This window comes from Saimiri boliviensis, chromosome 4, assembly GCF_048565385.1.
Source record: "Saimiri boliviensis isolate mSaiBol1 chromosome 4, mSaiBol1.pri, whole genome shotgun sequence".
In the NCBI taxonomy this organism is placed as follows: domain Eukaryota; kingdom Metazoa; phylum Chordata; class Mammalia; order Primates; family Cebidae; genus Saimiri; species Saimiri boliviensis.
In genome coordinates, this window is record NC_133452.1 from 20,602,368 (window position 1) to 20,626,196 (window position 23,829).

Here is a 23,829-nt window from a genome sequence, read left to right on the forward strand (position 1 = left end):
AGTCGTCTCCTTGTTAAAGACTTTCTCTTCTCCCAGTCAATCCAATTTACCTCTTAAATCCAAGCCCTGGTCACAAACAAAATTCTTTACGTGAGAAATGTCAATTCCCAACGGGATGTGGTGGCTCATGCCTGTAATCTCAGTACTTCGGAAGGCTGAGGTAGATGGATCACCTGAAGTCAGGGGTTTGAGACCCGCCTGGCCAACATGGTGAAACCCTGTCTCTACTAAAAATACAAAAACTAGCCAGATGTGGTGGCAGGCACTCGTAATCCCAGCTACTCAGGAGGCTGAGGCAAGAGAATCGCTTGAACCCAGGAAGCAAAGGTTGCAGTGAGTCGAGATTGCACCACTGCACTCCTGCCTGGGCGACAGAGACTCCATCTATGAATGAATGGATGAATGAAATGAATGAATGTCAGTTCCCAAGTAGAGAGACTATTTTGTTCACCAGCATAACCTAAGTACTTAGACAATATATGTCAAATCGATGCTCAGTAAATATTCGTTACGGTAAGTCTCTAAATAAACATCAGAATACAGAAAGCTTTTGAAGACTACGGTTTTCTATACCCCCAAACTCAAGTGTTTCCCTTAACCTCAGCTATAAGTCAGGGCTGCTGTATCTGTTTTCAAAATGTAGATATGTTCCATCACGATTGATATATGAGCAAACAATCTGAACATTAAGTTAATTTTGCTGTAATTTCATTTATAAGAAACACTAGGTATACACAGAAAGCCATATCGAGCCGCAACAAACCGCATATGAATATACAAAAAGTAAACATGAACAGACCTGAAACATTTACCAGCTATCTCAGCTTAACACATCTGCATGTCATTAATCACACCCACTACATTACTGATTTCAAAAAACCCTTTCTTGACTACTTTACAATAACTCACAAGCTGCAACTCTTCCTATGCTCCCCTTCCATAAGCAAACTCAAGGAAAAGTGTAATACTCATTATAGTATTTACATATTTCTTAACCATTTAACATGAATAAAATTGTTATCTTTAAGTTATCTTTTTTTTTTCTTTTTTTTTGAGACAGAGTTTCGCTCTTTTTGCCCAGGCTGGAGTGCAATGGCAAAATCTTGGCTCACTGCAACCTCCACCTCCTGGGTTCAAGCGATTCTCCTGCCTCAGGCTCCTGAGTAGCTCAGATTACAGGCGTCCACCACCATGCCTGGCTAATTTTTTGTATTTTTAGTAGAGACAGGGTTTCATCATGTTGGCTAGGCTGATCTTGACCTCCTGATCTCAGGTGATCAACCCATCCTGGCCTCCCAAAGTGCTGAGATTACAGGTATGCCCAGCCTTATCCTTTTTTTTAATGTTCACAGCTGACGTTTCCAAGTGTTGTACCCATAATTCCAATTTTTCCCCCATAAGCCGTGTATGTTTGTGTGACTTTGTACAGCATGGTGATATTTAGGAACATGCCTCTGCCTCAACAACTGACTATTAAGATTAACCTCTCCAGGATGCCAAATGGGATGGCCGAATGTTTCAAACCTATCTACCTAGTTGTCAATTTGATGCTAACAATTTCTTTTCTTCCTTCTTTCTCCTTCTCTTTCTTTTTGAGATAGGGTCTTGCTCTGTCACCCAGGCTGGAGTGCAATGGCACAATCATGGCCCACTGCAGCCTCAACCTCCTGAGCCAAAGGATCTTCCCTCCTCAGCTTCCTGAGTAGCAGGGACTATTAGGTACACGCCACCATGACTGGCTAATTTTTATATATTTTTTTTGTAGTGTCTCCCTATATTGCCAAGGTTGGTCTTCAACTCTTGGACTCAAGTGATCCTCCCACCTTGGCCTCCCAAAGTGCTGAGATTACAGGTATGAGCCACTGTGCATGTCCCAGGTTCTTATTATTAATTATAATTTCCATCTCTTCTGTGAATTGGCTGACATTATCACACTGTCATGAATTACTCTTAAATAATATCTTTACCACAGAAAGAAGTGTTGATAATGCAGTCAGAATAGTTGAATGATGCTATACTTTTTTAAATTAAAGCAAGTTTGAAAAGCTTTGACTTCAGTGAAGATTTCAAAAATTAAACATAAAGAATCATATTACCTAAGTACATAGATGATTTAAGTATCTTTTACATTATGACACATTATACAAGTATCATATAATATACCAGTTAGGAAGTACTTACTGCACGTCACATTTAATACACTTTAAAATAATTTACAAATGTTAACATAAAGTTTTAGAGCTTACTTATATTTATAGTAAATCACTGGAATTATATTTCTTGGAGCATGATGTTACAATTCTATCAAGGCAAAGCAAACTTTACTATCTCCATTTACGATAAAAATAAGATAACTACAATCAATCTTTACCATAAACTTTATCACAAAAGTTATAATACTAAATCATTTCACAGAGATAATCAGTTATCTGCAAAAATAACAGAATCCAAATGCCACTTATTTTAAGTTAGCTATTATGTTCAGATTTAAAGAGATTTAAAATTTAAAGGGAGCAAATGATGTTACAAAAAACTAGATTTCTCAATTTTGTAAGCCTATAATTTACTTTCTAAAGAATAACAATAAACATTAATAAAGTAGTATAATTCCTCTTAAAGAGAAAATTTCCCAATTTTCTGATTTAATGCATTGCCTCAAGGCCATGAATGCTGACAACTTCTGATGGTTAAAAGGCTTAGCAGTTATAAGTCCTTCCAAAAGGAATGTGCAAGTTGGCCACACTTGGCAACTTATGTATTGTGGTTTTGTGGTAGGTACTACATTTTCTAAGGATCAAGAAAAATGCAATAAATCTAAGATGGAATAGTTATACTTCATCAAAACATATTATATAATTGACTACCTTTTGTGTATTTTACAATTCATATCTCATTGTTTTCCAATATGTTATCATTCATTGCTCTCTTTCACTCTAAATTTTGGATAATCTATCCTATGCATAAATATCATCTATAAAAGAAAACAGGAGCTAAGCATGATAACAAGTTCCTATTTATGGGTAAAAGAGAACAAGGAGAAAAGAGAGTAAAAGCACTTGAAAGAACTAATTTTCATCTTACACCAACCATAAACGTTTATAACAAACCAATTAACTCAATAATGTGTAGAAATTTTAATAATTTGGTTAAATATTAATTTAAAACGGCACTTTAATATTCAGAGAAACTTATAAGTATGGAGTATCATTGGCTGGGTGCAGTGGCTCACGTCTGTGATCCCAGCACTTTGGGAGGCGAAGGCGGGTGAATCACTTGAGGTCAGGAGTTCTAGACCAGCCTGACCAACACGGTGAAACCCCGTCTCTACTAAAAATACAAAAATTAGGCGGGCAGAGTGGCTGGCGCCTGTAATCCCAGCTACTCAGGAGGCTGAGACAGGCAGGAATCGCTTGAACCCGGGAGGCAGAGGTTGCAGTGGCCTGAGCAATGAGAGTGAAACTCGTGTGTGTGTGTATTAAAAAAAAACAACTGAATCCCCATGTGTAGTTTTAATCCCTTACTTGGTCCCATTGTTTTTTCTGTTCATCTCATATAATTCTGCCCATTTTCTTTTCTTCTTTTTTTTTTTTTTTTTTGAGACAGAGTATTGCTCTGTCGCCCAGGCTAAAGTGCAATGGTGTGATCTCGACTCACTGCAACCTCTGCCTCCCGGGTTCAAGCCATTCTCTCTAAGTGTTGGGATTACAGGCGTGAGCCACGGTGCCCAGACTGCTCATCTTCTTTCTAATGTCATGGCCCTCAGCTGAATTTTTCCCATAGTGGAGTATTTGCCAGTTGCTAAGGAAGATGGTATGTGCGCATGCGCAATAGCACTAGGAGTGTGACAATTAAGGTCTTGAGTTATATAAAGTGTACATGGATATTTGTTACTACTAAGTACCAGAGTTCTAGCTTTCTATCCATCCATCCCTTCCTCCCTCTCTTCTTATCTATCCAGCTCTTATGAATTAAAGTATCTAAAGTAGAAAAAACACATGTTTTTAAAGTGGAGTATACAAGGATGGCCACCCCACTGTGAGCCTCTAAAAACCTCAATGCCCATCTAAGGGGAATGAATAACTAAATAAGTACATTATTGCATAGCCACACTAAGAAACATTATGCAGCTTTGTTGCTGTTGTTGTTTTTTAGTGGAGTACGATATCCAAATAATTATACAGACAAATATGTCCAAATAATTATACGGGCCTATAAGACATTGATTGAAAAAAAATGCAGATTCCATGTATAATACCCTTTGTGTAAAAATAAAGATACAAGGATGTATTTTATTTAAAATTGTTTTGTCCTTTCCTATGATGCTGAAAATAGATGTTTTTGAAACAGATATTTTTATATGATTGTATAGGAAAGATTCTGAAGGTATACACACACTAATTATTTTGGAGAGGAGGCTCAGTAGGAGGACACATGGATGGAATGTAGTCCAAGGAGGTTTAGTCATTTGTCCTAATTTTCATAATACATACTCATGCATTACTAAAGTTATTCCTTATGTATTTCCCCATAACATGACTTGTATTCTGATATGCAGACAGAGTAAGAGTAGAACAGAATGAGTTATTTGAAAGAATCTGTATTAGCCAACCACAGGTACTTTCAAATAACTCAAAACCCATATTGTCTATGCTGAAACTGTTATTGAGTGCAGTTAACAGCTGCAGCACTGACCAATTATCAAGATGCTTAATAGATGAGATTTACAGTTAATTTTTAATTTAAATGTCACTTATGAATTTATATCTGTAGGTCCATCCATGATTAACCATGTCTAAGCTTAGTCTCATAATTTGTAATCCTTGGTTAAAACAAAGAAGCCAGGTAACTTTTTTTTTTTTTTTAACCAAAGGCTAACTCAAGGTGAACTATTTATTATTCAATCACTCAAACTAAATATTACACATCCATCAATGAAATGGCTTAATTAACTAAAGGAAAGAGGTAAGGGGTGGTAGAAAAATAAGTAGGTTTATTGTTACTATTAAATAGAAGAGTCCCCCAATAAACATAATACCTTTATGGAAAGTTATTGCACTATAATACACAAAGGTGGAGAAGACACACTGTTTTCTCTGAGCCTAGAGTACAATCACTTTGGTTCTACACTTACTATGAGCTAAGTCCTGTGCTAAATGCCTTAAACATGTATTATTTTAATTATTTCTTAAAACATTCCTGTAGTGAGGATTAAGTGAGAAACTGCAGGTAAAACTCTTTACACAATACCTGACAAATAAAGTAAATGTCCTTTATTAGGCATTACTACTGCCTAATCTCTAACTTCATCAGTTCAACCCTCACACTATGGTAGTCAGTTTTTCAAAAGAGTCACTGACTTAACAGATACCAGTTCTAAGAAATCTTCAATGGATTCCCATTGACTACTAAAGTCCAAACTCCTTTTTTGACATTCAAAAACACGACATAGCTTCATCTCCCATCACACCTCTCTCTATCCAACTATTCTCTATGCACACTGGACTGCTCACAATTTCTATAATATATCATATACTTTCATCTCTATTACTTAAAAAATACTCTTGCCACTTTCTCTAAAGAATCCTATCTATCCTTCATGGTTCAGTAGAAACATTACCTTCTCCACAAAGCTGGTTCTCTCCAGTACTCTTATGTTGTATGCATTTCTATTATGATACTTTCATATTACTCGTCTATAAGCTCACTAAAACAAGGATTATTCATTTCTACATCCTTGCTGTGTCTAGCATACTGTTTTACACACAACTTACATTGAATAATGGAGAAAAATTTCACCATTACTAATAGCACCACTGAAAATAACTATCAAGACTTGATATTCATATGTAATTCTTTCTTTAATTTCCACTTCAATTCACATAACAGTAGTAATGATTCTAATTAGTAGCTCCCTTTTGAGCTATAATTCAACACTCAGTGACACATAATTCTTTCAACACCAAACAAATAATGTGGCACATAATCAGTGACCTAATGCTGACTATACTGCCAGATATTAAATTCATTATGCATTAATACTGCCGGAAGGCATAAAAGGAAGGAGTTAAGCACATGCTAGAATATTAGGACTGCCTTTTAAATTCACAATTGGGATACAATCCTCTTCAATTTTGGGTAATCTCTAACCTAGATGAACTTTAAAATCAAAAGACATGTATGATTACCCATTTAGTAAATAAACTCATCTTTCAAGGATTAATTCTGTTTCTACATCTATATAAATTGGTAAAAGCAATAAATATCCTTAAAAACTATCTGATCTTAGCCCTCTAGCCATTCATGGGTAGCTTTCTCTTGGTTAAAAATCTAAGGCATTAGGAAACCTCAGTTTCTGCTTTTGCTGTTACACTCCAGGATGATTCTACTATTTCTAACTTCCTTGGCTGGCTTCTTTTGGGTAATTAAGTTAAAAAAATTAGCAAATATTAGTTACACACTTAGTTTAAAAATATAATTAAATTCTTCAGGCAAAGTACTATAATACATTGCTCGGTTCTATCCAGAAATACTATTTATAATTTCCAATTACTGAAGAATGTATTAACCTTTTTATTTTGGAGACAGAGTCTCACTCTGTTGCCCAGGCTGGAGTGTAGTGGTACAATCTCAGCTCACTGCAACCTCTGACTCCCCGAGTTCAAGTGATTCTTGTGCCTCAGGTTCCCAAGTAGCTGAGACCACAGGCGAATGCCACTACACCTGGCTAATTTTTTTGTATATTTAGTGGAGATGGGGTTTTGCCATATAAGAATCTATTAACTCTTTAGGTAAAGGCATTAATAGCGTAGAACAGATCTCAGGAAGAGAGAAGTAGTTTCATTAATTGAATTCCTTATACTGCGTGTACTCAATGTAACCTTTTAAAGGAAGGCAGTTTTGTTGTTTGTTTTTCAATGGTTTTTTTTTTTTTTTTTTTGTATGTCTATAAGGTTTCACTCAATAGCATTTCAAATTTATTTTTCTTAAAATATTTTTGCATTAGTTTGCTATTACTAGCAAACAAGTTAAATTAGAAATATTCAAGCAAAGGGTTTGTTAAACTCAATACTAGCTGCATGTTACCTAGATGTTAGAGATGTTACTATACTTTAAAGCAAGATGACTGTAAGTTTTGAAAGTCAAGTTTTAGTTACCATAGATTTAATAATAAGGCAGTTACACAGGCTAAGCTTGACTGGTGCCATGGACTTTAGCATACCTGGAAATAGAAAAATTCAAACTGTAGCTGTTCTTGGTTGGCCCATTGCCATTTTTGCAGCTTACAGATTGTTAATTAAGTAACTGCAGTGAGCTCATCTCTACGGGATACTTCTTTTCCAGGGCAGGTCCAGGAACTGGGTCTGGAGCCTTGAAAGCAGAAGAGAAACTAGAGTAAACTATAGGTAGGCAGAACAAGAAACGTGACCAGATAACATAATGAGATGTAACAGCAGTAAGGTAGTCCCCAAAGTCTCTCACATAAAATATTCTGAAGGGAAAATGGGTCCCTTAAATTGCAAGTTACCAAAGGATGCTGTTTACTTTAGTTAAGTCATTCTTTTAACCTACCAAACCCTATTCTGGACTCTCAATTCCAGAAACTCAAAAGAGTAGTTTTTATAAAATCTCTAATGGCTTTTAGCAACAGACTGTCCAACAGGAGACCACAGAGTAACTCTAACAGAAAGAGAAAAACAACAACAAAATCTGTAACTGGAATTGTAAAGTCCTCATTTTCAGGTCATTTTGCTCCTCCCTTTCACTATCGTATTTCCAATCATCTTCTAACTGCTCCCCCAATTTCCTATGATCAATTCTCAGAGGTTTCTTAAGAAATGCTTTAAGATATATCCAAGCAATGAACTGAATGTCAAGTTCCAATTTTTAAAAATACTTGGTAATTCTTAAAGAGAGGCAAAGAACAGCTCATAAGATGTGGTTCTTAACCACACTGGAAAATCTTTTTTCCATTACCAAAATAGATTCAATGATTTAAAAAAAAAAAAAAAACAATTTTTTTTTTTGTTAGGCCCATATAAAACAAAAACCAAGAACAAACTTGCAACTACAAAGGTTACAGAAATCATAGGATATTACAAATAGTAGAATGTTATATTATTTTGATTATTAAAGCCTGGAAGTGATGTCCTTATGCTTGTTAGGCTGGTACCCTTAGGAATTTCTCTAAGAAACTAATCCCACAGGAGTCAAAACAGAACTTTCTGCTGCACTCAAATGATCATAGATATTGTGAAAATTGTAACAGGCCAAAAAAGAGCAGTGAAGACAAAAATCCAAAAACTGAACTCCCTGCATTTCCAGTAACTAGCAATATAAAGAGTAAAAGTTTTTGTGAAAAATGTAAATTTTCCATCTTTTGTAAAGGCACACTGTAGGACAAAAATATTCTGGGAGAGAGAAGTCTAAGTTCAGATCTGACTTCAGAACAGCATTAAATTTAAACTGTAGAAATCTCCCTTCTATTAAATGGGATATCACTACCTACCCTAATGTCATGAGATTGAGCTGAAGTGTATGTAAAGAACCTAACAGTGTGGCACATAAAGGTATTCAGTATATTTTTCTGCATTATTAAAAAATGAAACACATTTTCTTCTTCTAAACATGTGGGTATACTTAAAGCTTTCATTTTCGGCCAGGCGCAGTGGCTGAAGCCTGTAATCCCAGCACTTTGGGAGGCCGAGGCGGGCGGATCACAAGGTTAAGAGATCGAGACCATCCTGGTCAACATGGTGAAACCCCGTCTCTACTAAAATTACAAAAAATTAGCTGGGCATGGTGGCACGTGCCTGTAATCCCAGCTACTCAGGAGGCTGAGGCAGGAGAATTGCCTGAACCCAGGAGGCAGAGGTTGCGGTGAGCCGAGATCGTGCCATTGCACTCCAGCCTGGGTAACAAGAGCGAAACTCTGTCTCAAAAAAAAAAAAAAAAAAAAGTTTTCATTTTCACAAATGCTAAAGCAACAACTAGGTAATAGGATTTAGGTTTAAATAATTCATCTACATCACATTCTAAGATATGTAAATAATTATCTTCTGGAATAGCCATGAAGTGAGTATATGAGAGAGGTCAATTTTGAGAGCCGATGATAAATAAATAACAATATATATTTAGTATATAAAAATAATTCTTCTCCTTCAAGTAAAGTAGAAAATACTTCTGTCAACACACCTCTTGTTAAAAAGTTATATATAGATCTGGCATAATGCTTTTTATTAAAAAAAACATAAAAGCAATCAATGCATGATATAACTTGGTCTTTAAGTCAGGTTATGTTTTAAGGTCAAAAAAAAAAAGCCTTATATATGGCCAATAATTTTCCTCTTACTGATAGAACAGTGGGTTCCACACAAAATTATTATTTACCAACTATGGCTCAAAGATCAGATTACACCCTCTCTAACACTACCAAGTAATACAGTAAGTATCACAAACCACAAGGAATTTTAAAAAATGATTTCCTTATAGTCATTTAAAATGTATTCTCTGCCACAACTTTATTTTAAAATAGTTTTAAGAAGTTAACACGGAAGTGTCCTATTCAAAATATACTAAAACTTAGATGATATGATTTGAATTACTATACTCCTTAGAAAGAAGGCGAAAGGGTATTTAAGTTTAAGGATTTCCATTTAGTGACCCATATGGATGGGCTTTCAGTTTAAAGAACATCAAGAAAAAAAACCACTTCAGATAAACCATTGCTTTAAAAATTTTATAACTAGCCATCATACTGAAATCTCATTACTCACAGTAATATTTCAGTTGATTCTCTCGGTTTTTCCAGGTATTCAAATTATATCTACAAATTATAATGAATCTGCCTTCACTCTTTAAAAAAAAAGGTAATTTTTACTGATTATCAAAACTCCAATAAGCGGCAGAGTTAAAACCAGAATTGTATCTGTAGCTTTCTAACCTCATGTCCAAGCTTTCTTCTTTATTGTACTAACTCGACATTACTGATAATTTTCTTCTGAAAACTTTTCTTCCAGGCAACACTGTGCATTCTAGTTTCTTAGGATTCTTATTTCTATGTCTCTTCTTAATGTTTGCCAAAAAGATGGAGGTGCAAAGTTATAACATTCATTCTCTCACTTGTTCCTCTGGCATCTTAAACTCATAGCATACTCTAAGGAGCATCTCCTTTAAATTGTAGTTTAAGCTCTTTATTCTACTTGATGAAACTTAAGATTCCAAATCATAGATCTGATGTTGAAAGAAACCTTATAGATTATCTAGTCCAACACCCTTATTTAATAGAAGAAAAACAATGTTCAAAATAGTATCAGTAGAATCTGAATAAAAGTTAACACAAAAAATTAGTCTTATTACTTATGAATCATAAAATAAATGCATACACTTATATAAAATAAACTAAGCAATTAAATGAATTTTACAAGTAATTACTGAGGGTGGCATGGTAGCTCATGCCTGTAATCCCAGTGCTGTGGGAGGCCCAGGTGGGTGGATCACTTGAGGTCAGGAGTTCAAGACCAGCCTGGCCAATACGGCAAAACCCTGTCTCTACCAAAAATACAAAAATTAGCTGGGCTTGGTGGCGCACACTTGGCGTCCCAGCTCCTAGGGAGGCTGAGGCAGGAGAATCACTTGAACCTGGGAGGTGGAGGTTGCAGTGAGCCAAGATTTCATCACTGCACTCCAGCCTAGGCAACAGAGACTCCACCTCAAAAAAAAAAAAAATAATAATAATAATAATAAAAAGTAATTATTGGGCCATGCTTTTCTGTTAAAGAATACTTATCCTTATTTCTAAGGATTTTACTTATATGACAGTGTCAATGTTTGAGTCCATTTATTAGAGTGAATTTTAAAATTACAGAATGGCAGATAAAAAAGTTAAAACCTACTCAATCTTACCTATTCATGCATTAATTATATCCTAGATGTTCTAACAAAATTACACTGCTACCTGTGCTAATGCTTCCCACGTGAGTTCATGTCCTGACCCAGTCCAAAAGACAAAAACAGCATGGACTGCTTGCTACAGCACTTAGAACAGTGATGGCACATGGCAGCTCCCACTGCTGCTGAACAATTACTACTCTAAATATAGTCACATTATAATCAATATGGCCATAGGAATGATTCAACCATACAGAAAAGAATCCTGTTACAGGGTGAATTATCTCACTCCACCTTTTCTATGCTATTTTCCAGGTTTAGTTCCATGAGTAGGGTCACAACCCTCACTTATTTAGGCACACCTTTTCAACTGATAATTTCTGTTACCAATTCAGAAACAATTTAAGATCTCAACATCAGTCTGTTAGGCTCCTTGTAGGTTGCTGTTAGGCTCCTTGCAGGTTTCATTTTAAAAGTAAATTTTGCACTCCAACAACTTCCAAGCTTTCATGTGAAGTAAAAATATGTTGTTTCTTCTTAATTGTACTTATGTTTAAACTTACCCTCTTCCAAGACTAGTTTCCCTCCTCAACTTTGCATTTTTGTCAGAAGTAGCAGTTTTCTTTTCATCCTGAAAAGTGAAGTTACCTTAACTCTTCTCTCTTCTCTTTCGTTACCTTTACCTAATTCCTTCAAATCTCATCCATTTTGTAATTAACATTCCTCAAAATACAACTCCTAAAACTCTCCTCACTGGTTATTACAGTCAATACAGTCCACAGTCATTTCCACAGTACTGAGATCTAAAAAGTTAGGACAAGATTATTCCATGAAGCTTCATAGGGAAACTCATTTGGTGGTGGCAAATATTTGACTTGAACTGATACAGGTTATTTATAGGCTTGAGTTAGCCCACTTCACTTACTTGAAGGTGAAAATGAATATTTTCACCTTCACTGCAGAAACAGTAGTGTCTAGTTACAGGATGATCACTCAGACTTTGCTGGGTGAATTGTATGATATACAATATACATGTTACCTTTCCAAAATCCAAAAATATTTGAACTCTAAAACGCAGCTGGCCTCAGGGTTTCAGATAAGGCATTGTGAATCTGTATAATATTATTCTAAGAATCCTAATTTAGGCACCCTATACTTAACTTTCTTCCTGATACTCTCCTTTACCTGACTCCATGCATCTCAGCTCCCATACCACCAAATTCTGTAATTTTTTCTTTCCAACATCTTCTGCAATTCTACTCTACCTCTATTTACCATGCTATCCCTATCTTCTAAAACATAAATGACCAGACTCACTGCTTACCTCACTGCCACAGTCTTCCCAACTGCTGTGTAAGTATAGTACAACAGACTGAGAAATTTTCCTATATAACCACTTCAAGTATTTCACTCAATTGCACAGGAATTTAATAAACAAATAAATAATAAAAGAGGGAGGATAGTGACTGTGGTATTACAAGATGAGTTTCTGCTACTTTTTTAAACAGTTTATCTATAGTTGTGAGCTAAGAAGAGTTTGAACTTTTTTCTAAACTTGTTGAAACTTTGAAATTTTCCATATTAACGTATTTATTCTGTAATGGAAATAAAACAAACAAATGAACAAAACTGGCAAGGCTCCTTTCCTGCTTATCACTTCGGCTAAAACCCCTTAGTGTGGTTTTCATTGCCTTCTCCAGTTTGGTTCCACTAGATCAGGGGTCATGAATCCCTCTGGCAGTCTGCAGGAAACTACAGAGTTCCCTTCAGAAAGGTTTTAAATGCAATACCTAGGATTATAAAAAAAGCTAATTTTACTAAAATATAGTTAATTGTTTTTGAAAATATGGTTTTAAGTGCATAAAATATTACCAAGAAAACCAATTATACTGAAACACAGTTATCAAATGTTTTTAAAAACCTTATATGTGATATACACATGCTTCTTTAGTAATAATATAATAAAATCTAGCAAGAGTCTAATAAAAACCATAATTCTGAAGTAGTAATATGCATAAATTATATTTGGAGATACTCACAACTGTAAAGTAATCTAAAACTATCTGTGCTTTTGCTATTAGTAATAAAAGACATAGGTACTGCTAATACTACTGTAGTCTGCCGCTTAAAATCTTATTAAAAGGACATGCTAAATTTCAGTTCAAAGTTAATCAAAACATAAAGATATCATTTGTTTTCTCATCTAAATACATGCAGCCCTCTAAACTATCCCTGGATTCCTTCAGGGACATGTAGATTAAAACTACTCTATTAAATTCACCTGCTTCTATTTCCCAGCAGTCCCTACACCCTTAGAAATCTGGGCAGGCCTGTCTGAACATGTTCAACCCATACTTTCCTTTATTTGCTTACTACGTTACTGCCCTTGCTTAGAATGTTACGGCTTCACCTTGAGGCTTATCAAAATCTTAACCATCTCTTCAAATCCAATTCCAATTTCTCCTTCTACTTGAATCCTTTTTATCCTGCTTCAGCCCACATGGACCTTTTCCTAGAACTACTAATATACCAATAGGTCAATGGTTTATGATTCAACATTTAATTATTCTCTTACATAGTTCCAATTCTGTGTCTCCACAAGATCCTTGGAGACATGTGCTATGTGCTTAAGTGTAGAACACTGCATATACATTAATGTAGGCACATAAAAAGTACTCAGCAAGTGCCCCCAATAAACCAAGCACTAGAAAATCATCTGCTTGGCAACTTGGAGTACCAGAAAATACATCAAGATAAGGCCAAAAGTTCCACTAAGCAGTTAAAATGGACGTAAGTTATGCTTAAAGTTCACCTCTATCAGAACCTAGATACTCCTGTTTAATTAAGAACCCAGAAGCTTATTTACTAGGCAGCAATGAATTCAAGTAATAAATCAAGGAAGGAGCACTAAACTCGGCACAAGACAATGATTCATTCCAAACATATTGGTTAAGCACTACTACATGCCAGGCACTGTTCTAGAGTCTATAATTCAGTTCTCAAATAACAACTTAGTGCCAGGCCTTGGACTGGAACCTGAGGTTCCTGACTCATTCTGAAGCTCTGAAACAAAGTTGTTTTTATCTTCCAGAAAAGGTTTACTATGCAGGGTGAAAGGGGAGGAGGTGTCACTATTTCAGAAAGCAGCAAAGTATGTGAAACATTATAAAGAAATAGATTTGGAGCTATGAGTATCTACTATACATGATATATATATTATATATATCATGTATATATATATATGTATCATATACATGATATATGTATTACAAAATCTCTAAAATAGATTAAGGGGTAAGTTTCAGTCACCTTACCTACTTATTAACTAAAGATACTCGATGAATGAGGTGTTACTCTGCTTATTAATATTTTAATCACAAACAGTTTAAAAAGTTTTATTTTTCTTCAAAGAGCCCTAACAAGTTGCTTCATTTATTTGATATAAAAATAAAAAACTAGGCCAGGTGTAGTGACTCATATTTGTAATACCAGCAGTTTGGGAGGCCAAAGCAGTAGGATCGTTTGAGCCCAGGAGTTCGAGACTAGCCTGTGCAACACAGCAAAACCATGCCTCTATAAAATATTCTAAAAAAAGGATTAGACGGGCATGGTGGCTCATGCCTGAAGTCCCAGCTACTTGGGAGACTAAGGTGGGAGGTTAAGGCTGAGCCCAAGAAGTTAAGGCTGCAGTGAGCTATGACTGTACCAATGCCCTCCAGCCTAGGTGACAGAGTAATACCTTGTCTCAAATATATGCATGTAAATACATACATAAACTTTTTTACCAATTTCCTAGAGGTGGGGTAGTGAGGTAGTAATGATGGCAGTAGATATTATTCTAAATAATCTAAATCTTTTTCCCTGGGGGAATGGACCTAAAGAGGATAATGAGAATGTGGGTAGGAAATGGAGAATTGCTCTCCACACATTTCAAGTTCTACTGCTGTGACTAAAAAAAAAAAAAATTACTTTTCCTAAGGGAAGTTCTTAGACTAATAGCAACGGAATTCAGTGAGTGAGTGAGTGAGTGAGGGGGAAGGGAGGGGTGGGGATGGAACAAGTAAACTAATAACCTGACAATACCATGCTAGCAACCTAAAGTCATCTTGTCCAAAACTCAACTCACTGCCTCCTACTCACTAATATATTTCTCTGTTAATTTCACTGATTACTCTCACAACAACTTCTCTATTCCACCACCTCTATTCTCTATTCCTTGTTTAAGCATGTGTTACCTGGACAATCACCTAACACCATGACCTCTAGACTGCTTATTCTACTCTCAAGCTTTTCTTTCTCTTTTTTTTAGGAGACCAGGTCTTACTCTGTTTTCCAGGTTGGAGTGCTGCGGTATAATCATAGGTATGCAGCCTCAAACTCTTGGGCTCAAGCGATTCTCTCAACTCAGCCTATTGAGTAGGTGGACTATACAGGTGCATCTTACCTGCCCAGCTAGTTTTTTATTTTTAGTAGAGGTGGGGTCTTGCTATGTTGCCCAGGCTGGTCTCAAACTCTTGGCTTCAGCAATCCTCTTGCCTTGGCCTTTCAAGATGCTGGTATTACAGACTTCATGCCTGGCTAAGCCTTTTTAAACTGTATTTCACAGTGGTAACAAACTTTGCTAGCTTCCTAAAATACTGGCTGAATCATGTCACTTTCCTTCCTAAGAAAGGCAAGAGATTTTGTAGAGATATGCTGTATTGAGTTTCAGCAGAAGATGTTGACACTGATGTAGGGAATAACGAAAAAAAGGCAAGAGAGAGGAGACCAGAGGATGAAGAATTTAAAGTCAGAAAAATTAGGCAGAGAAAATGCAGGGAAGAATGGCATCAAGAAAGGCAAACGAAGAGTTGTAACAAAAATAATTATAAAGTATAAAGTTTATTATTTTTATAATATAAGTATTTTATAGCAATAAATTTTCTATTAATAGTTTACATTTACTAAGTGCTAGGTACTAGGTCAAATGATTTATAAAGCATTCACTCATTTAATGCTCCCAATAATCACGTGACCAGGTACTTCTATATGAGACTCAGTTAACTACATAGTTCTGTCCTACTAGAAAAAGAATGATTTTATACAGCTCCCTTTCCTTATTCCCCAAGAAACTTAAAACAGAGCACTTACAACATTCTTACTTTGTTGGTGTCAACAATACCATAGAAAGCCATTCTTCTTACAAACTTTAGTAATTTGCCACGGACTAACACAATATATGTATCTGTACACACATATAGACATACATACGTGTATGTAGACACACACATGTGTATGTACACACACACACACACACACAATGAATCTGGAAATAAAAGAATATATGGTTTTAGAAATACCTAATCTCCTAATATTCTAATATTTAAATCTGCACTGGAATAGTAAGGGCAAAGGGTATTTTTGTCTTGTAAAGCTCAAAAGTGAAAAGGCATATAAAAGTACTGAAAAGAAACTTGGCCTATACTTCTAACCATCTACCTGAAAATGGGTAAAAGGACTGGGTAGAAGGCAGACAGATAAACACTCCTTCTTTTTAAAATGTGCACAAGAAATTTCCTATGAGACATGCTATTATGGAGTTAACTCTAAGTCTAGTCTACTATTTGCAATATGTACTCCACTCAACACAAGAAGTCTGGGCCAAAGTTTAGATAAATTTGCATAAATCCATTACCACTAAAGAAAAGAGAAAAAAGAGCAAGAGGCAAAATGTATGCCTCACCAACCCTGGGTTGATGATGCTGCTATGTATGGGTGCAATCTCTAGTGGTAGAATGCTTGTTTGGAAGCATCAGAAAGACATTCAACCACAAGCTGTACTCCAGAATCCCAAAAACTCATTTACTTTTAAAAATAATCAAGTTTACTAGCTTTAAACTCTAGTAGTGTGTGTCCACTCATTCACAAATATTTACTGAGCACTCAAGTGCCAAGGTATCACACTCATGCTATAAAAACTTAAATTTAGAGGGAGAAACTGAAAAGTAAACATAACTATAATACAACATGGTAATCTTGCAATGGGGTAGATAAAGCAAAGTGCTAGAAAGATACAAATTATCAATAAGGAAATATCACTGGAGCTAATAATCGGTTACAACAGAAAAAACTTGTGGCATTTAAAATACACTTTCCAAAATACATTAATACAAAGTAAACATTATCAGAGTGGGACTCAGAAGATACGCCTTTCTACAAAATCTCTGTGACTGAGACTCACCTGTTTCTCTTTACTGATTTATTTCTGGCTCTAAGTCTCTCCTTGCTAGCTATTTTACATTCCTGTTTTTAATCTTTATTTTTTCATTTATCTCTCTGGCTGTTTTCATCTGTAAGACAAATGTTGCCACAGAAAGTCATTTGGCACTTAGTAACAGTGTCAAAGCCCTTCCACAACACAGTTACTTTATTTTATTAAAATCTGGAACAAAGCTCTAAGTTAGTAAGACACTATTAGATGACCACAATCACAGCCATCTACTTATCAAGTATGATTAAGTACATATTAAAATATCCATCCCCAAATCACCTCCCAATCACATAATTTCTGTTGCATTTCATGTCACATACACAGCAGAACTAATCCAAATTCTCACAAAGTTCTTTCACATGTTAGAAGAGTCTGGCTTTTTGCTAATAAATCTTAAATTATAGTAACTAGTAAGCAGTTACAGGTATAGTTTTCAACAAATAACACTATAGCTTCTTTCACATCAATTCCACTGATTATTCCCAAATTCATATTTCTAGTCCAAATCTCTTGCCTGAATTCCATTATACTGAATGAACTGCCTAGTTGGTATCACCAGTTATATGTCTAAAAGGCATTTCAAAGTTAACACGTCCAGAAAAAAAAAAAAAAAAAAAAAAAAAAAAGTTCCTGATTGCTTGGTTTAAACTTGCTACTTTACCACATTCCCAAAATCAGTCAATGGCAACTCCATACTTCCAAGTGCTTGGGCCACAAATCTCTGTCACCCTTGAATTATCTTCTATGCCTCAGATCCAACTTGTCAGCAATTCCTTCCCACACAGAGTTTGAAATATATCCAAAATCTGATCTCTTCTCACCCTTTCCTATTAACGTCCTGGTCCCAGCCACCATTATCTCTTATCCAGAGTATGACAATAATTTCTAATACAGTTTCCTTGTTTAAATCTTTGCTCTATCTCCAAAGTCTGCTCTACACAGAGCGGTCAGAGTGAATCTTTAAAAAGAGAAGTTACCACTAGTTACTGGCTTAAAGAAGAAAAGCCATATGATCACATCAATCAATGTAGAAAAAAGCATTTGAAAAACTTTAAGACCCACCCGTGATAAAAACGCGTAACAAACTAGGAATAAAAAGGGAATTTTCTCAACTTGATAAACAGCATTTACAAAAAACCTCCAGCTAACATACACTTAATGGTGAAAGACTGAATGCTTTTCCATTAAGATCAGAAACAAGCTTGCCAGCTCCTACCACTATTATGAAATAGCACTGCAAGTAGTAGAACAAGAAAAGGAAATAAAAGGCATACAGATTGGGAAGAAAAAAAATCTAAAAAAACTGTATGCACGAGCACATTAGAAAACCCAGAGAATCTACAAAATAAAACCTCCTAAAACTGGTAATTTAGTGAAGTCTCAGAATATAAGGTCCACCCACAGAAATCAACCAACCATACTGCCACATATTAGAAATGAACAATTGGAAATCAGAAGTAAAAACACAGTATCACTTACAATTGTTCCAAAAAATATACATCTGGGTATAAATCTAACATAACATGCATGGGATTTTTATGCTAGAAACTAAAAAATGCTGATAAAAAATAATTAAATAAGAGACATACCATATTCATAGATTGAAGATTCAGCAAAATAAAAATGTCAATTTCCCTGAAACTGACATTTTTATAGATTCTAAGTCATACATGGAAAGGAACTAGAATAGCTAAAGCAATTCTGAAAAAGGAGAGTAAAGTTGGAGAAATTTCAATATCTAATTATATAGCTACAGTAATCAAACAGTGTGGTACCGGTGGAGGGACAGACACAAAGATCAATGGAATAGAACAGAGAATCCAGAAATAGATCCTCACAATTATGGGTATCTGATTTTGGACAAAGGTACAAAAGTAATTAAATAAAGGAACAATAGTCTTTTTTTCATTGAGACCGAAGGTTAGCTAGTGTTCGCAAACTTGACAAGAAAGGTATAATCCATCAAATAAAAAATACATAAAATAAACTTCATCAAAGCTAATTTTCTTTTTTTTTGCTCTGCAAAAGACTCTGTTAAGAGGATATATAGACATGCCATGTACCAGGAGAAAGTATTTGTAACTCACATATTCAACAAAGGACTTGGATCTAGAATGTATAAAGAACTCCCTAAACTCAACGAGAAAACAAAACAAAAAAAAGAATATGAGCAAAAGACTTGAACACGCATCACCACAGAGGATATGTAGACAGCAAAGCAACACATAAACATATGTTCAATATCATTAGCTATTAGAGATATGCAAATTAATGGTCACTACATATTATTAGACTGGCTGAAATAAGAAATACTGACAATACCAATGCTGGGGAGGATGCAGAGAAACTACAGATTTCTCACATATTGCTGGTGGGAATGTAAAATGGTACAGCCACTCTGAAAGTCTGGCAGTTTCTTATTTAAACATATATTTATCACACAACCCAATAACTGCACTCTTCGGAATTTATCCCACAGAGATGAAAAGATATTTTCACATAAAATCTTGTACCTGTTCACAGCAGCTTTATTTTTACACCCAAAGCAGGAAATTCAAAAGTCAAATTGTGGTATATCCATACAAAGCTGGAAATTCAAAAGTCAAATTGTGGTACACCCATAATGCTAAAGAGTTTACATAATGGTTAACTCTTGAGCATTAGAAAGGAATGAACTATTCATACATGCAACAATTTGGAAGGATTACATAGGGATTATACTGAGTGTAAAAAAGCCCATCTCCAAAGGAAACATCATATATGATTTCATTTATGTAACATTCTTGAAGTGACATTTATAGTGATACAGAACAGAAACAGATGAGTAGTTGCCAGGACTTAAGGCTAGAAGGAAAAGTAAAACTTAAGGAGTAACACAAAGGAGTCTCTTTATGATGATGAAACAGTTTTATAGCCTAATTGTGAAGGTCACATGAATTTATACATATAAATAATGTTATAGAACCATATACATATAAATGCCAATCATGTTCTAAGAAGTGGGCGTGGGGGGACACAAATTAGATTTTATGTTAAAATCCTTTGGTGAGTTCCTACCCATCCTGACTAAAATCTAAAGTCCTTGTTACAATCTAAGTACCCTACATGAACAGCATATACACAGTTCATCTACCCTATTTCCACCTCCCCCAGCTCCCCAACTCAGCTCCAATTGTATTGGCCTTCCTGCTCTTAGAAGATGGCAAGCACATTCCACCTAAAGGCCACTAAATTTGCTACTGCTTCTACTTTCATTCATGCACCTGTTCAAATGTTATCTAATAAGAGAAGCCTTCTCTGTCTCCCCCATATAAAGTAAAGTCTTCCTCTTTCTCCTTCCATAGAGCCTTATAAAGAACAAACAGAACTTAAACATCTTCCTCACCTGTTGCGACCCTGGTCTGTTCTGTATTGGTGAACATCACCATCACCACTATCCAGGAACTCAAGCCAGGGCATGTGCAATCTTCACAGCTCTACTTCACACGCAATATTCTTTTCTCAAACACATTACCTACTCTTCTTAATTACTCCATTATCAGAGCCTTAATTTGGGTCCTAATCAAGTCTCAAATAGATACTTACATGCCTACCTCTTCCTCCCAAGCCTGGCTCTTTTCTAAAGTATTTTCTACATTACAGTCAGAGAATCTTTCCAGAATGTTAAGTTAAGAACTTGTCTTCCATCATTTGAAAGATGAAGTCAAATCTCCTTTATGGAATATACAGGCATCTAAATGCTCTTTTTTTCTTATTTTCCACCTTACTTCCAGCTAACCCACCACTGGTACCTAATGCACGGTAGAACTACTCACAGTTACTATACACATGTGGACTTTCCTACCTCCATCCTTTATGCATGGTGTTTCTCTCTGTCTAAAAAAGACCTCTCTATCTGCAACCTGTGTTTTTATTCCTTGCCTATTGTCAGTTTTCCTTGGAAATTTTCCCTGTCATATCCTTTCAACCCTTGCTGAATAGGAGATACTGTCTAATCCTTATCCATAGGAGATAACTACCTCCTATGGATTCCTAAAGTATTTTGTTTAACCCTGTCACAGCATCTATCGCAGTAGATCACATGTGTTTGTATCTGTATCTCTTAAGGACAAGAATTGTATCTTATACATCTGCCCGCCCCTTTGACCTAGCAAACTACTAGCACACATCAGGAACTCAAAACTACTGGGTAAGTAACGTAGTTTGAATAATAAAGAATGTAGAGGCCAGGTGAAGTGGCTCACGCCTGTAATCCCAGCACTTTGGGAGGCCGAGGCGGGTGGATTACAAAGTCAGGAGATCGAGACCATCCTTGCTAACACGGTGAAACCCTGTCTCCACTAAGAATTTAAAAAATTAGCCAGGCATGGTGACATGCACCTGTAGTCCCAGCTACTCAGGAGGCTGAAGCAGGAGAATCACTTGAACCCGGAGGCAGAGGTTGCAGTGGGCCGAGATTGTGCCACTGCACTCCAGCCTGGGCAACAGACTGAGACTCTGTCTCACACACACACACAAAAGGCAGAGATGAGACACAATGGAAGAATGAGTAAGGCAACATTTCTTGGGTTAGCCAGCTATTCTGCACAGGCATGTCACAGAGGGCATATGAAACATACTCTATGGAGTTTTAATTTTTTTTTAATCACGATAGTCTATAAAAGTTGATGTACTGATAGCTTGGTTTGTTTAAGATGACCACTTCAAACTTCCCATGAACCAGTTACCTTCAACAAGAGTACTTCTTGGCTGGGTGTGGTGGCTCAAGCCTGTAATCCCAGCACTTTGGGAGGCCGAGGCGGGTGGATCACGAGGTCAAGAGATCGAGACCATCCTGGTCAACATGGTGAAACCCCGTCTCTATTAAAGATACAAAAAATTAGCTGGGCATGGTGGCACATGCCTGTAATCCCAGCTACTCAGGAGGCTGAGGCAGGAGAACTGCCTGAACCCAGGAGGCGGAGGTTGCGGTGAGCCGAGATCACGCCATTGCACTCCAGCCTGGGTAACGAGTGAAACTCTGTCTAAAAAAAAAGAGTACTTCTTGTCCCATTTAAATTAAAGCAATGGCTCTGCCATCTTTTAAATGTATGCCACTGTTCATGAGGGGAAAAAAAATCTCATGAAGAGAATTAGTATGCCTCATGCAGGCTAATTACCTTAGCTAGACAAATCTCAAAGGGCATTCAATATGTGTCAATGCACATTTATATGCCAAAAAGCAGAATCGCCCTATGCGGAAGTGGAAATTTTCTTCTGAAATCCCCATTTCCATGTGCTTATTTTTCCATGCCCTGTAAAATCATCACAAGGTGGGCAAAGAGTACTTTGGTCAAGTACAATTCAGGTACATGCTAATCACACAGAGTAAACAGTAACAGTTACTCTCACCTCAAATCATAAAATGTCTGTATTTCTAGCAACTTTTGACATGGATCCCTTGGATGTTTCCTTGAGCATATTTTCTCACAATTCTAGTAACAACTGTGACACCTATGTACATCGGCAACATAGAGCTGCTTAACTTCTGAAGAGCAGATGCTCATGTTTATCAGGTCACTAATTGTCTTTTAAAAATTAACCAAGTTGCCAGGCTCAGTGGCATGTCATACTCCTACCTACTTGGAAAGATGAGGCAAGAGAATGGCTTGGGCCTAAGAATCAAGACCAGCCTGGGCAACATAACAAAACTTCCATTTCTAAATAAATAACAAAACAATAAATAAAATTAACCAAGCAACTATGCCACAATTTGAGCTCAATGAATTAAATGGAATGTTTATTCTGTCCTAAATTTTTAAAAAAACAACCATCTTCTTGCCTGTATTTTATAATGATGACTTAACACTAAAAGAAACCTACACTCAGGAAAGGCTAGTTTAAAAGAAAAGCATAAAAGACAAAATAGTCCATAGAATGTCAAGAATATGAATGCAAATATCTATATAATACGCTTTATGCCATAGATCTGAATATTAATGTTGAAAGGGCAGTTTTTCCCACTTAAATTTTTATGCAATTATTAACTTTGCTGAAAATAAACTCTTGCTAACTACAAAAAGGCAAAATTAATTTGCTGATCTAATTATTACTGATACTAAGTGACCCATCAAAAAGACTTGAAAATGTTAGGTTTTCTAAATAATGGTATTTGATCAAAACAAAAATCAAACTTCTGTGCATAATACTTCACACTACATGTTGACTTTTGCAACAGCAAAAGCTAAAAACAGCTCTAAAAAAACACGGCTAAAAAGACCAATATGTACCTTAAAATTCTTTCTACCATAATAACATGTCATTTATCCTATGATTAATGGTTGGATCTCCTCACTATTTGTGCTTCTGGTTTTATTTTACAGATTGCACAAAAACTGCACATGTCTAAGACTAAAGGGTATTTATTACCTCTAGGCTAAGAGATTTCAGGTATATACCTTATAGAATGTTCTAAGCCTATGAACTTAATAAAACACAATGAGTTTTTTAAACTGTTTTTTTTTTGAGATGGGGACTTGCTTTGTCATCCAGGATAAAAATTTTTCTTAATCTATTGAATAAACCAGTGTAACTGTTGTAGAATATTTTGCTGTAATAATCAGTATTGAATGCTATTTGTATAAGTAATATTTTAAAAGATAATAACACCATTTGTTTATTCTTTCTGGTACTACAGTAATACAGATAACTTA

General features: G+C 35.8%; 1 protein-coding gene across 4 annotated transcripts in view; it reads right to left on the reverse strand.

Annotated features, from left to right (window-relative positions):
* The window catches only part of TAB2 (TGF-beta activated kinase 1 (MAP3K7) binding protein 2), a 91,886-nt gene that overhangs the window by 59,368 nt on the left and 8,689 nt on the right, over positions 1-23,829 (reverse strand). The window contains exon 2 of one of the 4 annotated variants that reach the window (XM_039467587.2): positions 7,220-7,368. The exons of 2 other annotated variants lie outside the window; for them this stretch is intronic. The gene's annotated coding sequence lies outside the window, so the exon portion shown is untranslated. Of the gene's footprint in view, positions 1-7,219; positions 23,827-23,829 lie in introns of those variants that run through there. One more of the 4 variants, XM_074397295.1, reaches the window with a different exon arrangement.